This window comes from Tursiops truncatus, chromosome 9 (genome assembly GCF_011762595.2).
Source record: "Tursiops truncatus isolate mTurTru1 chromosome 9, mTurTru1.mat.Y, whole genome shotgun sequence".
Lineage (NCBI taxonomy): Eukaryota > Metazoa > Chordata > Mammalia > Artiodactyla > Delphinidae > Tursiops > Tursiops truncatus.
The window spans coordinates 46,276,657-46,290,882 of record NC_047042.1 but is presented as its reverse complement, the minus strand read 5'-3'; the positions used below and the strand labels follow the sequence as shown (position 1 = coordinate 46,290,882).

The following is a 14,226-nucleotide window of genomic DNA, read 5'->3' as shown; positions in this document are numbered from 1 at the left end:
CTGTATTTGCCACAAAATAATGTACAGAGCTATACACACAAAAAGCTTTCAATACATAGTTATGATGAATTGAATTGAATTTAGTAGCCTGAGATAGGAACAGATTCCAGTCTTCACACACACTTACACACTTGGCAAAATATATACCACGGTTTATATTTCTAAATGAGAGAGGCTCACATTCATTCACCCGCCTCCATTGGAAGATCCCCACTGTTAAACAGCCTGAATTCTTTTGCAAGCGTTTGAAGTTGGTTTCTATTGCCTTCTGAGAGACCAGGAATTACATACCACCTACTGCGCCTACTGAGGTTCCACGTGGGTCTCAGCAGGCGAGCCAGAAAGGCTGACTGAAGAGTCACTGTGTTCTCCGGGGGCGGCTGTGCCACGGTTAACAGTAGCCCCCGGCCACTGCCCATCATAAATTACGAGAGCTCTTCAAGGGGTCTATCCTTCCAAGCATGAATCCACAGACTATTCTCCTCAAATTTCCCACCTCTCCAAAAGGAAAATGACCCTATTATAGATTTCTGGGTAGCTGCCAATATAAATGGGGGAGATATGCCATATTTACTGAGACCCTTCACTCAATGGGAAGGTTGGATTTTCTGAAAGACTCCAGCATATGAGGAGATTACAGATGATAACTCCCATTGCACAGCTCTGGCTTTAGGACTGGGACTGCTACCTGATTTCTTCATATTTGGGAAACAAATGAAAGGAGATACATCTGCCCCCGCACTTAATAACAGCGTTTAAACCCTCTAAGAATCAAAGGATTTGATCATTCTTTTTCCCCCTCAGTTTTATTAAGAAATAACTGACATACATCACTGTATAAATTTAAGGCATACAACATGATCATTTTGATTTACATATATTGTGAAATGATTACAGTAGGTTTAGTTAACATCCATCATCTCATATAGATACAATAAAAAGAAAAGAAAAAATTTTTCTTCTTGGGATGAGAACTCAAGATCTACTCTCTTAACAACTTTCCTATGTTCATACAGCAGTGTTAATTATATTTATCATGTTGTACATCACATTCCTAGTACTTATTTATATTATAACTGGAAGTTTGTACCTTTTGACCACCTTCCTTCAATTCCCCCTCCCTGACCCTCACCTCTGATAATGACAAATCTGATTTCTTTTTCTCTGAGTTTAGTGTGAGTTTTTCTTATTTGTTCACTTTTGCTTGTTTGTTTTGTTTTATTTAGATTCCACATGTAGGTAAGATCATACAGTATTTGTCTTTCTCTGTCTGACTTATTCCACTTAGCATAATGCCCTCAAGGTCCATCCATGTTGTCACAAACGGCAGGATTGCCTCTCTCTTTATGGTTGAATAATATTCCAGTGTGTGTGTGTGTGTGTGTGTGTGTGTGTGTGTGTATGTACACACACTACAATTTCTTTATCCATTCATCCATCAATGGACACTTAGGCTGTTTCCACATCTTGGCTATTGTAAATAATGCTGCTATGAATATGGGGATGCAGATATCTTTTCATGTTAGTGTTTTCATTTCCTTTGAATATATTCCCAGAGCTGGAATTGCTGGATCATAGGGTGGATCTATAACTAATTTTTTGAGGAAACTCCATACTGCTTCCCTAGTGCTGTACAAATTACAGTCCCACCACCAGTGCACAATGGTTCCCTTTTCTCCACATCCACACCAGCATTTTTTATCTCATCTTTTGGATGATGGCCATTCTAACAGGCATGAGGTGATATCTCATTGTGGTTTTAATTTGCATTTCCCTAATGACAAACGATGTTGAGCATCTTTTGATGTATCTGTTGGTCATTTTTATATCTTCTTTGGAGAAATGTCTTTTCAAGTCCTTTGCCCATTTTTTAATTGGATTATTTGAATTTTTGCCATTGAGATGTGAATTCTTTATGTATTTTGGATATTGACCCCTTATCAGACACGTGGTTTGCAAATATTTTTTTCCCATTTCATAGGTAGTTTTCTCACTTTGTTGATGGTTTCTTTTGCTGTGCAGAACCTTTTTAGTTTCATGTAGCTCCATCTATTTATTTTTTATTTTGTTGCTTGTGCTTTAGGTGTGATTTCCAAAAAAATCATTACCAAGACCCATGTCAAGGAGATTTTTCCTGTTTTCTTCTAGGAGTTTCATGGTCTCAGGTCTTACATCTATGTCTTTAATCCACTTAAGTTAATTTTTGTGAGTGGCGTAAGATAGGGGTCAAGTTTAATTCTTTTACATGTGAATATCCAATTTTCCCAGCACCATGTTTTGAAGAGACTGTCTTTTCTCCATTCAGTATTTTGGCTTCCTTGTCAAATACTAGTTGACCATATATGCTTGGTTTTATTTCTGGGCTCTTGATTCTGTTCCATAGGTCTATTTGTCTGTTGATCATTCCTAATTATTCCTTTCATTCACTGGTGAGAATTCAGAATATGAGATTGAGTATTTTTGTGGAAGAGAAATAAAACAAAGATGGAAGAGAAATAAAACAAAGCATTTTTATGTGTTAAAGAGAAAATCTTGCATATATGTTTAACTGCACAGTTTAACCTTTGAGAGGTAGAATCAGCTGCCTTTCTAATCAGCTTGGCAGTGAGGTGTTGGAAAGAAAACAGTGAAAGTTATATTGAGAAAGGTCCAGTAGAAAATGAACAATGAGGGATTTTATACTGATATACAGCATAAAAAAAAAGAACATAGGCAAACAAAATTGCCCTAACAAATATAGCTCATCCATCTTGACCACAAAGAAAGAATCATTGTGTCTTATATTTCTGCCTTCTTATGGTACCCTCCCCAAACCACATTTATGTTTTTAGTTGGAGAGTCTCCTAACTAACCTCCAAAACCCTTTTTCTGGCTGGAGTCCATCTCTTGAAGGAAAATAGGCAAAGGGAAACTCTAACTGACAGAATCTGGTTTGGCAAATCATTTCAGCACTGAGCAGAAATTATGGATTTAGGAGTGGGGAAAGGAGTGGGGAGATGTGGGAAGGAAGGAGAGCTCTTCAAAATAAGATAACTCAGCTCTAGAGGATCCTGATGAGGAAATGTTGAGAAACCATCTAGTTCCGTAAAAATTGCTCTTGAGTATTGAGAAATGAATCAGACTTTTAAGTTATGATTTATTGAGCTATTATTTTATGCCAGGCATTACACTAAAGACTCTTGTATACATTTTCTCATTTATAATAATTATCGCAACAACCTGTGGCATGGATCTCATCATCCCCATATTACTAACAAGGATATCAGGTTGGAGAAATTAAGTACCCCAGGTCACCCTGGGGAAAGAAGTGACAGGATTCTCAACTAAATGCCTTGAGTCTAAAGCCACTGCTCTTCACCACTATGCCCCATCATGCCTTTCTTCTAAACCACAGACTTCTAAAACATTGCTATTCTATTTGCATTTTAATTGCTCAAACAAATCCTACATCACTATTACCTTGTTACTTCATGTGATTGGATTGATATCTCCTGGGTGTCAGGAGCTGTTCATATCTCTCTTCGTCTGGATGCTTCCCATGTCCCTGGACACAGTAGATTCCTAAGAACACATCAGAATGAATACCATGTTCCTGCTCTCTGGTGTTAGTAAGTAATGTCAAACAATTTTGACAACATCATTAGTAATTCTTTGACTCAGTGGGACAGGCAGTGGGCTCAGTCTGAGGGCTAACCCTCCTCACCTTGTGGTGTTTATATTACTGAGGGAGTGGAGTGGTATGGAAACAACTAACAAACCAATCAACTGAACAACAAAGTTTCAGCTAGAGAGAAGTATGAGAAGGAAATAACGTAAGTGACTTGGTGTATTAGTTTCTTACTGCTGCTATAACAAATTACCACACATTTAGTAACGTAAAACAACACAAAGTTATCATCACTCAGTTCTGGAATTCAGAAGAGCCCAAACTGGATCTTGCTGGGCTAAAATCAAGGTATTGGCAGGACTGTGTTCCTTCTGGAGGCTCCAGCAGAGAATCTGTTTCTTTGCCTTTTCCAGCTTCTAGAGGCCATCTGTGTTACTTGGCTCATAGTTCCTTTTTCTAATATTTTTAAAACCAGCAGCACAGCAGCTTCAAATCTCTTCCCTGACTCTCACTCTCTTACCTCCACTTATAAGGACTTTATGATTATCCTGGATAATCCAGGATAATTGCTCCACCTCCTTAATTTAATCACTTCTGCAAATTCCTTTTTGCCATGTAAGGTAACACATTCGTGGGTTTCAGGGATTTGGATGAGGACATGTTTGGGGAGCCATTATTCTGCCTACCATACTTGGTGAGGAGTTTCATAGTTGAGATGGATAGGACAGATGTCAACTTGGAGGAAAATATTACTCTTTTATTTTGGATTTTAATTAGCTACAAGACTCCTACTAAGACAGATCTTTAAAGACCTTTCATGACTTCTTTTTCCTGGTCTGGTGAGAGACAAACACAGATGTTTTGGTCAATGACCATAACTGTGGAAAGAATGAAGTATAGGTATGGAATACTTAAGGATGAGAAACAAGGCCAGCAATTCATTGGAAGACTTATTAAATGTTGTCAGTACATATCCTTATAAACTTCTGCCAACTCCCTACATATCCTCATTTTCATGAAAATAAATAAAATGAATTCCCCACAATCTTTAAAGGAATATGTATAATACTCTTTCACCTCTTCTTAGTCTAGCAAAAGTCTAAGTGATGAAACTATTCAGTAGGGGATCCAGAATTGAATTCTGGCAGCTCGGCTCTATAGCCTGCATCTCTAATCACAAAGTTATTTATTTTTATTATTGTTGTTGTTGTTTTGTATTTCATGGACCATTTGGACCATCCCATTTAATTGCATGATTTCAACTAATATGTGTGTCTAAAGATGATGGGTCTGAAGAAGGGGGAGACAGTTACAAAAAGCTTCCAGCAAAAAGTGAGCCCAGACTTATGTCCTAAAGAATGAGGAGGGATGAGGTCAGGGAAGAGGAGATACAGGGCATTTCAGGAAGAGTGTTTAGATGACTCAAAGACCTGTTGGCTTCCATGAATTAGTTCCCCTTCCTGCCACAATTGTGCCTGATCAAATGCTTCATTTACAAACCATAATCATAAACTTTCATTGACAAGCACTTTATTCACCAGAATTCCAAGGTGAGTTAGGACTGGGAGGTTGGCCGGGCCTGGCTGGTCCACTAGAGAGATACAATTGAAGCCTAGAATTTGACTGCACTTCTGAGTGTAGGCACACATCTGCAGTGTCACAGGGTGGGGACACACATTTTTGGAAGTCAGTGAAATGTGAAAGAGGAAGACAATGGAAGGCCTGGCAATGCCCAGTGAAGGTGCTTCCACCACTCTTCAAGCCTTTACTCAAGTTACTCAATTCTAAACCATGAATGTGCCGGGATTCCTCATAAAAGGCAGCAGAGCAACTCTAGGCAGCAACAAGTTGGCTCTTGATGGAGGAGCAGAGAAAAACAGGATCTGAAGGTAGGGAATTAGTACAAATCATGGGGAAGCTTGGATTTTCAGGAGCCAGAAAATTGTGGGTACAGAATAATTTACCTAAACATCTGAAGTCCTAAATAACAGTTGCTTTTTCAATGATTGTTGATAATTCTGCTTCCTGCCACAGTGAGATCTTAGGCAAAAGACAAAGCCTGACAAATTCTAGTTTTTCTTATTTTTACATTTGCAGCAGGAGAAATGCTCTGCTTCTCTCTTTCAAAACCACTCCCTTCTTATTGGGTCACAAATTCTAACAGTGATATTTGGCTTTCAAATTTTAATAGTATCATTTATTAACCACATTAAATTAAATATTAAATTAGAAAAGCAATGATCATTTTAAAAATTCAAAGGGGAAAGAAAGTTTTGGAGAGAAAATTACATTTGGACTCTTCAGAGGTAATCACTGTTTAAATTACTTTTGTATATTTTCAGACGTTAGCTGAGCATAACTAGCGTGTGTGTGTGTGTGTGTGTGTGTGTGTGTGTGTGTGTATCTGTGTGATTTTTTTAACCAAAGGGGTTCAAGTCAAGGATCTACAATTTCCTGTATCACCTAACAACATTTCCTGTCTGAATGTAATGTAAATTCAGACATTTACACATTCCTCATTATTTTTTATTTTGTTGTTGTTGTGAAATTTGCCACATATATAAAAGAATATATAAAATGTATGTGAAAGATTGTCCCAAAACTGATCTGGGAAAGAAGCTTTTTGCATGAAGTGATTAACAGCATATTACAGGGATTTTTTTTTTTTTTTTTTTGCTGTACGTGGGCCTCTCACTGTCGTGGCCTCTCCCGTTGCGGAGCACAGGCTCCGGATGCACAGGCCTAGCGGCCATGGCTCACAGGCCTATCCGCTCCGCGGCATGTGGGATCTTCCCGGACTGGGGCACGAACCCGTGTTCCCTGCATCGGCAGGAAGACTCTCAACCACGCTCCACCAGGGAAGCCCTACAGGGATATTTTAAACTTTCTATTCTGAAAACATTTCAAAATTAAAAAGTTGCAAGAATAATACAGAAATACCCCTTACCCAGATTAACCAACTTTTAACATTTTGTCACTTTTGTTTTTCATTTTCTCTCTCTCCATTCTATATATAATTACTTTTAATGACTGTTACTCTGATGTGCCTTAGTGCTATTCTTAAATCAAGGATATTCTCATAGACATCCATGCACAATTATCAAATTCAGGGCATTTAACATTATTAACATATTAAAAATCCATATTCAAATATATAGTCCATATTTCATTTTTGTCCCTATTATGTCCTTCAGAACAGCCTCCTTTTCTCCAATAGCAGTCCAGGATCCAGTCCAGGGTCACATATTGTATTTATTTGTCATGTCTGTTTATTCTCCTTTAATCTAGAACAGTTTCTAAGCCTTTCATTGTTTTCATGAAATGAACATGGAGAACATTAGGCAATTATTTTATGAATATTCCTCAGTTTGGGATTTTTAGTTTTAGAAGCCAAGTTAAAAGTTTAGTAAGGGACACATATTTGGGACCCGAATAATTAGAAGGAGGGAGAAATGGGGATTTGGATCACCAAGGATGAATTTCATAGAGCCCAAAATATATTATAGGCTCTGTCCATATTCCTACCCATTACATTGACCTCAACAACTATGCCATTTAATAACAAAGAGGAAGCTAACATTTATTGAATGCCTACTGTTTGTTAGGAACAGTGATAGGCGTTTTATTTCCATTATTCGTCATAGCAACAGAATGAGATAGCTAGTATTGCTTCTACCTCATAGTCGCAGGAACCTGGGATTGAAATGTTTAGATGACTTTTCCAGATCACACGCAATAAGTGGTGAAGCTGTTCCTCAAATCTTGTCCTCAAAGCTGGTCCTTCCATTATACCATGGCCTCTACACTTGATCTTAGTCAGAAGGTCAAGAAGTGATACCATAGTCTCTAAAATGCTTTTCTTCTGGCATAACTGTTATGGATCCTTAATCCCTGGAACAGACACTACCCATTTTTTTCTGAGAAATAACTGGCCTCAAGTACAATCATTCTCAGCTGCATTTGACTTACCACCAACTGATCATGTCCTTTTTCTTGAAACTTGTTGTTCACTTGGTTTCCCCATTTCCCTGTATGTAGATAGGACCCAGGGTTCTCCTTGGGTCTCTGCTCTTACCTAGTGTCACTTGCTCCTTGTTGCTCCTACCTGGCCTCTTGGATTTACATGTCATCTCTGTGCTCCCAACTCCCCAACTTTTTATCTCTAGCTCATACTACTCCCTTGAACTCCCAACGAGTATATTCAAGTGTCAAATCAACATTTCTACTTTGGTAGAGGATAGGCACCTCAGACTTAGCATAGCGAAAAATGAACTCTCAATTCTGTCTATTTCAAATCTTCTTTTCCCATAGTGTTCCTTATTTTAGAAAATGACAACTCCAATTTTCTGGTTGCTCAATTGGAAACTTTGAGTCACTGTCGAATCTTTCTCTTAAAACCCTCATTCAATCCATAAGCAAATCCTGTTTGCCTCACCTTCAAAATATATCCAGAGGTTATCTACTTCTCACTACCTTCATTCTTGCCATCCTGGTTCAAGCCACCAACACCACTTGCGGAGGTCTTGCAGCGGTCCTCAGTCTGTCTCCCCCTGCCTGTTTTTGCTTGCCTTTAATCTATCCTTACCGCAACAGCCAAAGTGATCCAAAAACATAGGTCAGATCACATTCCTTTCCTGCTGATGGCATCTCCTACTCTTCTCCCTGTTGCTCATGGTCTTCCAGACACTCTGGCTACCTTGCTGTTTCTAGAACATGCTAAGCACAGTCCTGCACTGTGCCTTTGTACTTGCTGCTCTCTCGACCTGGATTTCTCTCCCTCCAGAAACCCATTGGCTCACTACCTCATCTCTTTCAGGTCACCTTCTCAGTCACACCTTCCATGAATACCCTTATCCAAAATGCCCTTACCCCAAGTACTCCATTCTCCTTTCCTGCTTAATTTTTCTTCTAATCATTTAGCACCATTTAACATATTCTATGAAACTCATCTTTTTTGGGGGTGTCTGTCTCTCCCTCTAAAATGGAAGGTCCTTGAAGGCAAGAATTTTTATCCGTTTTGTTCAGCGCTATCTTCCCAGTCCCACTACAATGTGCCATATGCTGGGCACATTGTAGTGCTCAATAAATACCTGTTAGAGAAGAATGAATGAAAGCCTGAATGAATTCTTTAGCTTACTCACAGATTGATTTTTTTTTTAAAGGGTATTCATTTGTTGGGAGAGTTTCCAAATATCTGTCCATCCAAGTATCCAGCTTAAGAAAGTTTAAATTTCTCTCCCTTTTTGAATAGGTTGTGAATCATATATAGCTATAGATGAATTATATAATTTCTAATTATAAAAATAACAATTATTGTAGGAAATGTGGAAAATGCAGAAAAAGAAAATGAAATTAACTTGTAATCCAACCACCCAGAGACTGGTAACATTTTGGTAAACTTCTTTCCAGACACATTTAATTTCAGTGATATTTTATTTTCAAGTTTCCTTATCCCCGTGACAAGAAATGGAACAAACAAACCGAGGAACTCAAAGCTGACTGTGGTTTCACGCTTCTAGCAAAACGCCATCCTCACAGTTCATTAAGAGCCACAAGTACTTCCATGGAATTTTTGGGTGCTACTATTTTCCTTTTCCAAGAAAGCATGCTATTATTTGGATATTTAGGTTACCCAAACTTCCACTGAAGGATCTCCCTTCTAAAGTAACCTCAGAATTCCCAGAAAACTAAATGTTTGGAATTTTGGAAATTCAGGTTGATTAATATTACGACCAACTCATTGGACTGAAGGCCAGAAGCCTGGGATTCTAGAACCGGTTCTACAACTTTCTGGCTGTAAGGCTTTGGGTAAGTCACCCAGTCTTAGCTACAGATTTTAAATTAGAAGATGGAGATAATAATATCTGTGTCACCTTTTACTGTAAGAATCAGATACAGTAATGGAGACATATTTTCAAACCTGAAAAGGGCCACAGAAGTTTAAGGGATAATTGTAATTAAAATGTGGTAGAACTTGGGACAAAAACGACATGAGCCAGACATTCCACCACTCCTAACAAGCCCAGGGGAGAAAACTAATCAGTCCTAGCAAGATTTCCCATTCTTGCTCTAATGCTTTTCTAATTAAGCATATGTGCTTTTCCCACCAGAACATGGACTCCTGAAAGAGAGAAACTTTCCTCCTCATTCATTGGTGTATCCCTGTTATTTGTCACAGTGATTCTTAACATAAAAGATTTTTAAAATGTCAATTAAAAAAATAATACACCACAGTAAACTTATTAGCTAGTGTTGTGAGTGCTTTTACATATATTAATACAGACACAGCAAAATATAGTAGAAAGTAACCTAGGTTGAGAGCCAGGAAAACTGTGTCCTAGTTCAGCCTGTTGGTAACCAAATATGAATTGGCCATGTCAGTTTCCTCAGCTGCTGGTGGATCTGCTGGTGGACAGGGAGATACCTAATGTCTCTCTCAGCTCCAAAATTCCATGAACTTTGACCTTTGCAATATAAATGTAGTCTTTGGTGAAACTACTTTTTGAAAAGAAGAATTGAGTAAATCATTAGCTTAATCTATACTTGCCTTAAAAAAACAAGGTCAGTGTTCAGCTCTGTGGGTTAGTGTTTGGAATTTGTTAAATCATTAACAATAGATTGTTTACTGTTTAGAATTTAACAATACTTTTTGATGTTCCCTAATTATCATGCATGTTTTAAAATGAGTTCTGAACTATTTCTCTGCCTAATTAACGCTCATTGAAAATTTGTTGAATTTTAAAGAAATATTTGATTTGCAAAAACAATTCATTGACCCAGTAACCTTCAGTATTTCACACACAAAAAAGCACAAAACATTTTTAAAAACAATAAGGTAATGTGAATGAGAGATGAGCCTTATATGAAATATGGGGAACATTTGGAAAACATCATTTTTTCAAACTGCTCTCTGTTTTCCTCACAAATTCCTGCTGGTGGTATTTATTCTGTTATTTTCAATGGTCATTTATTCTCTTATTTGAAAGTCTATGAAATATCTATAACCCCACAAAGTTAAGGAAATCACTTTGGATTATTTCTCATTACATCATATTATAAACAAGTATTTCTTGAGCCTTAGTCAGAAGACCAGATACTGTGGCTTTAAAACTACACTACACTTTAGATAACAGAACAAATATTTTCAACTAATTTGTTTAAAAATTTAAATAATTTTTTTAAAAATAATTTTTAACTAATTATTTTTAAAGCAAATTGAAATCTAGGATCATTAACTTATGAAAACTACTCAGTATCTTTACATCATCTATCTATTGTTACAAATAAATAAATTGAGCAGGAGCAATATCTGACAAGGAGATAACATACATAGTAATTGATTCATGTCTGGACAAGAATAAATATTTTAGCCAAGTAAAACAAAAGAATCAAAATTAGCTGAGTTGTCAAAAAGCATGGGAAACTTGTTAAAGTAATATTTGTTGCCTTTCTTAGGCAATATGCAATTACACTCAGATCACTGCTTACCCTAGGTTAAAATTTTACATATTTTTACCTTTTCTCTGTTTCTACTGAGAACATGTAAGTGGACTTTTTTATAAATAAAAGGCCTAAGAATGTATTTTGTCCTATGCAGTTGGTGCCCTTTTCATTTTGTTGATAGTTTCCTTTGCTGTGCAAAAGTTTTTTAGTTTGATGTAGTCTCATTTGTTTTACTTTTGCTTTCGGTTCCCTTACCAGAGGAGACATATCCAAAAAAAATATTACTAAGACTGATGTCAAAGAGCTTACTGCCTATGTTTTCTTCTAGGAGTTTTATGGTTTCAGGTCTTACATTTAAGTCTTTATGCCATTTTGAAGTTATTTTTGTGCATGGTGTGAAAAAGTAGTCTAGTTTCATTCTTTTGCATGTAGCTGTTCAGTTTTCCCAACACCATTTATTGAAGAGTCTGTCTTTTCCCCATTGTATATTCTTGCCTCCTTTGTCATAGATTAATTGCCCATGTAAGTATGGGCTCATTTCTGGGCTCTCTATTCTGTTCCATGGATCTATGTGTCTGTTTTTATGCCAGTACTATACTGTTTTGATAATTGCAGCTTTGTAATATAGTTTGAAATCAAGAAGCATGATACCTCCAGCTTTTTTCTTCTTTCTCAAAATTGTTTTGGCTATTCAAGGTCTTTTGTGTTTCCATATAAATTTTGGAATTATTTGTTCTACTTCTGTGAAGAATGCCACTGGTATTTTGATAGGGATTGTACTGAATCTGTAGATTGCCTTGGGTATTATAATCATTTTAACAATATTAATTCTTCCAATCCAGGAACATGGTATATCTTTCCATCTGTTTGTGTCATCTTCTGTTTCTTTCACCAGTGTCTTACAGTTTTCTGAGTACATGCCTTTTACCTTCTCAGTTAGATTTATTCCTAGGTATTTTATTCTTTTTGATGAGATTGCGAATGGGATTGTTTTCTTTTTTAATCTTTTTGATAGCTCATTGTTAGTGTATAGAAATGCAAAATGATATATCCAATAAGGGGTTAATATCCAAAATATACAAAGAACTCATACAACTTAACATCAAAAAACAAACAAACAAACAAAGAAAAAAACCCCAAACAACCCAATTAAAAAATGGGCAGAAGACCTGAATAGACATTTTTCCAAAGAAGACATACAGATGGTCAATAGGCATATGAAAGGATGTTCAACATCATTAATCATCAGGGAAATACAAATTAAAACCACAATGAGATATCACCCCACATCTGTCAGAATGTCTATTACCCAAAAGACAGCAAATAACAAGTTTTGGCAAGGATGTGGAGGAAAGGGTACCCTTGTACACTGTTGGTGGCAATGTAAATTGGTGCAGCCACTCTGGAAAACAGTATGGAAATTCCTCAAAAAATTAAAAATCGAACTACCATACGTCCCAGGAATTACACTCCTAGGCATTTATCCAAACAAAATGAAAACACCATATAAGAAAGATACATGCACCCCAATGTTTTTAGCAGCATTATTTACAATAGCCAAGATATGGAAACAACATAAGTGCCCACCAATAAATGAATGGATAAAGAAAATGTGGTATATATATATACAATGGACTATTACTCAGCCATAAAAAATAATGGAATCTTGCCATTTGTGATCTCATGGATGGACCTGGAGGGTATTCTGCTAAATGAAATAAGTCAGACGGAGAAAGACAAATACTGTGTGATTTCACTTATATGTGGAATCTAAAAGACAAAACAAATGAACAAATATAATTGAACAGAAACAGAGTCATAGATACAGAGAACAAACAGGCAGTTGCCAGAGGGGAGGGGAGTAGGAAGAGGAGAGAAATAGGTGAGGGAGATTAAGAGGTAAAAACTTCCAGTTACAAAATAAACGAGTCATAGGGATGAAGTGTACATTGTGGGAAATATAGTCAATAACTATGTAATATGTTTGTATGGTGACATATTATAACTAGACTTACCATGGTGATCATTTTGAAATGTATAGACATATCAAATCACTATGTTGTATACCAGGAACTAACAGAGTATTGTATAATAAAAAAGAAATGGTAATAGAGAAATCATGGCAGAAACAGAGGAAATTAAAAGAAAAATAAGAGAACACTCAGCTCTGTGAAAATATATTTGCAAATTTGGATGAACAGAATAACTTTCATTTAGGAAAATGTAATAGCAAAACTGATCAGAAGATATAGAAAAACCTAAAAAAAAAAAATAATGATGTCCTTAGAAGAAATAGAGAAAATCAACAAAGAAAAACTCCAGGGCCATTTGACTCTATGGAAAGTTATGCCAAAACTTTAAAGGAAATACAATAACAGTATTATTTAGATAGCCACAACATTAAGAAAAAAATAATCTCTATTCCAAATTATTTTTACAAAGTGATACTGATTCCAAAATCTGACAGATTATATAAAAAAAGTCCTATTGACCAATTTCACTTATAAATATTGTACTAAACTCTAAAATAAACTCTAGCAACAAAATTTAAGATTAAAACATCATTAACAAGGGGAGTTTATTTCATGAATCAATAACATTTATATATTAAAAAACTATTAAATTGAAAGAACTAATTGGAAATATCACCTGATCATCTCCATAAATGTTCAACAGGTACCTGACAGAATCCAGCAATGATTTTTGACAAAACCATTCAATTAAGAATAGATGAATATTTCCTTAACATGATATAAATATATATTTGAGCCCACAATTAAAGGGAAACACTGCAGCCATGCTACTCAAGTTAGGAAGAACTGACTTTAAAAAGTCAGCTCTGCATCATCATTTTAGGGTAACCTTGTAATGGAGGTAATAGTACCATCAAATAAGGAGGTGTAAAATTTGGAAAGAGAGATAAAATATCCATCAACACAAGAAGTGATAAATAAATCTTGGAGTATCTGTACAAATGAATACTAATCCAGCAGTGAAAATGGATGGATTACTGCTGTACCTATTTTTATCGCTGAATCTCAAAAACATAAAGTTGTAAGCAGCAACAACAAATACACAGAAGAATGACTATGGTATGAGTCTGCTTACATAAATATCAAAATAGACACAACTATAGTGTTAGGCAGCAAAATTATATAATACAGCAAAGGAATAAT

General features: G+C 36.3%; 1 long non-coding RNA gene across 1 annotated transcript in view; it reads right to left on the bottom strand.

Moving 5' to 3' along the window:
- Positions 1 to 800: 800 nt before the first annotated feature.
- LOC141279539 (uncharacterized) overlaps positions 801 to 14,226 on the bottom strand; it is a 321,920-nt gene continuing 308,494 nt past the window's right edge. The window contains exon 7 of the long non-coding RNA XR_012333965.1: positions 801 to 3,561. This is a non-coding gene — a long non-coding RNA (uncharacterized lncRNA). The remainder of the gene's footprint in view (positions 3,562 to 14,226) is intronic.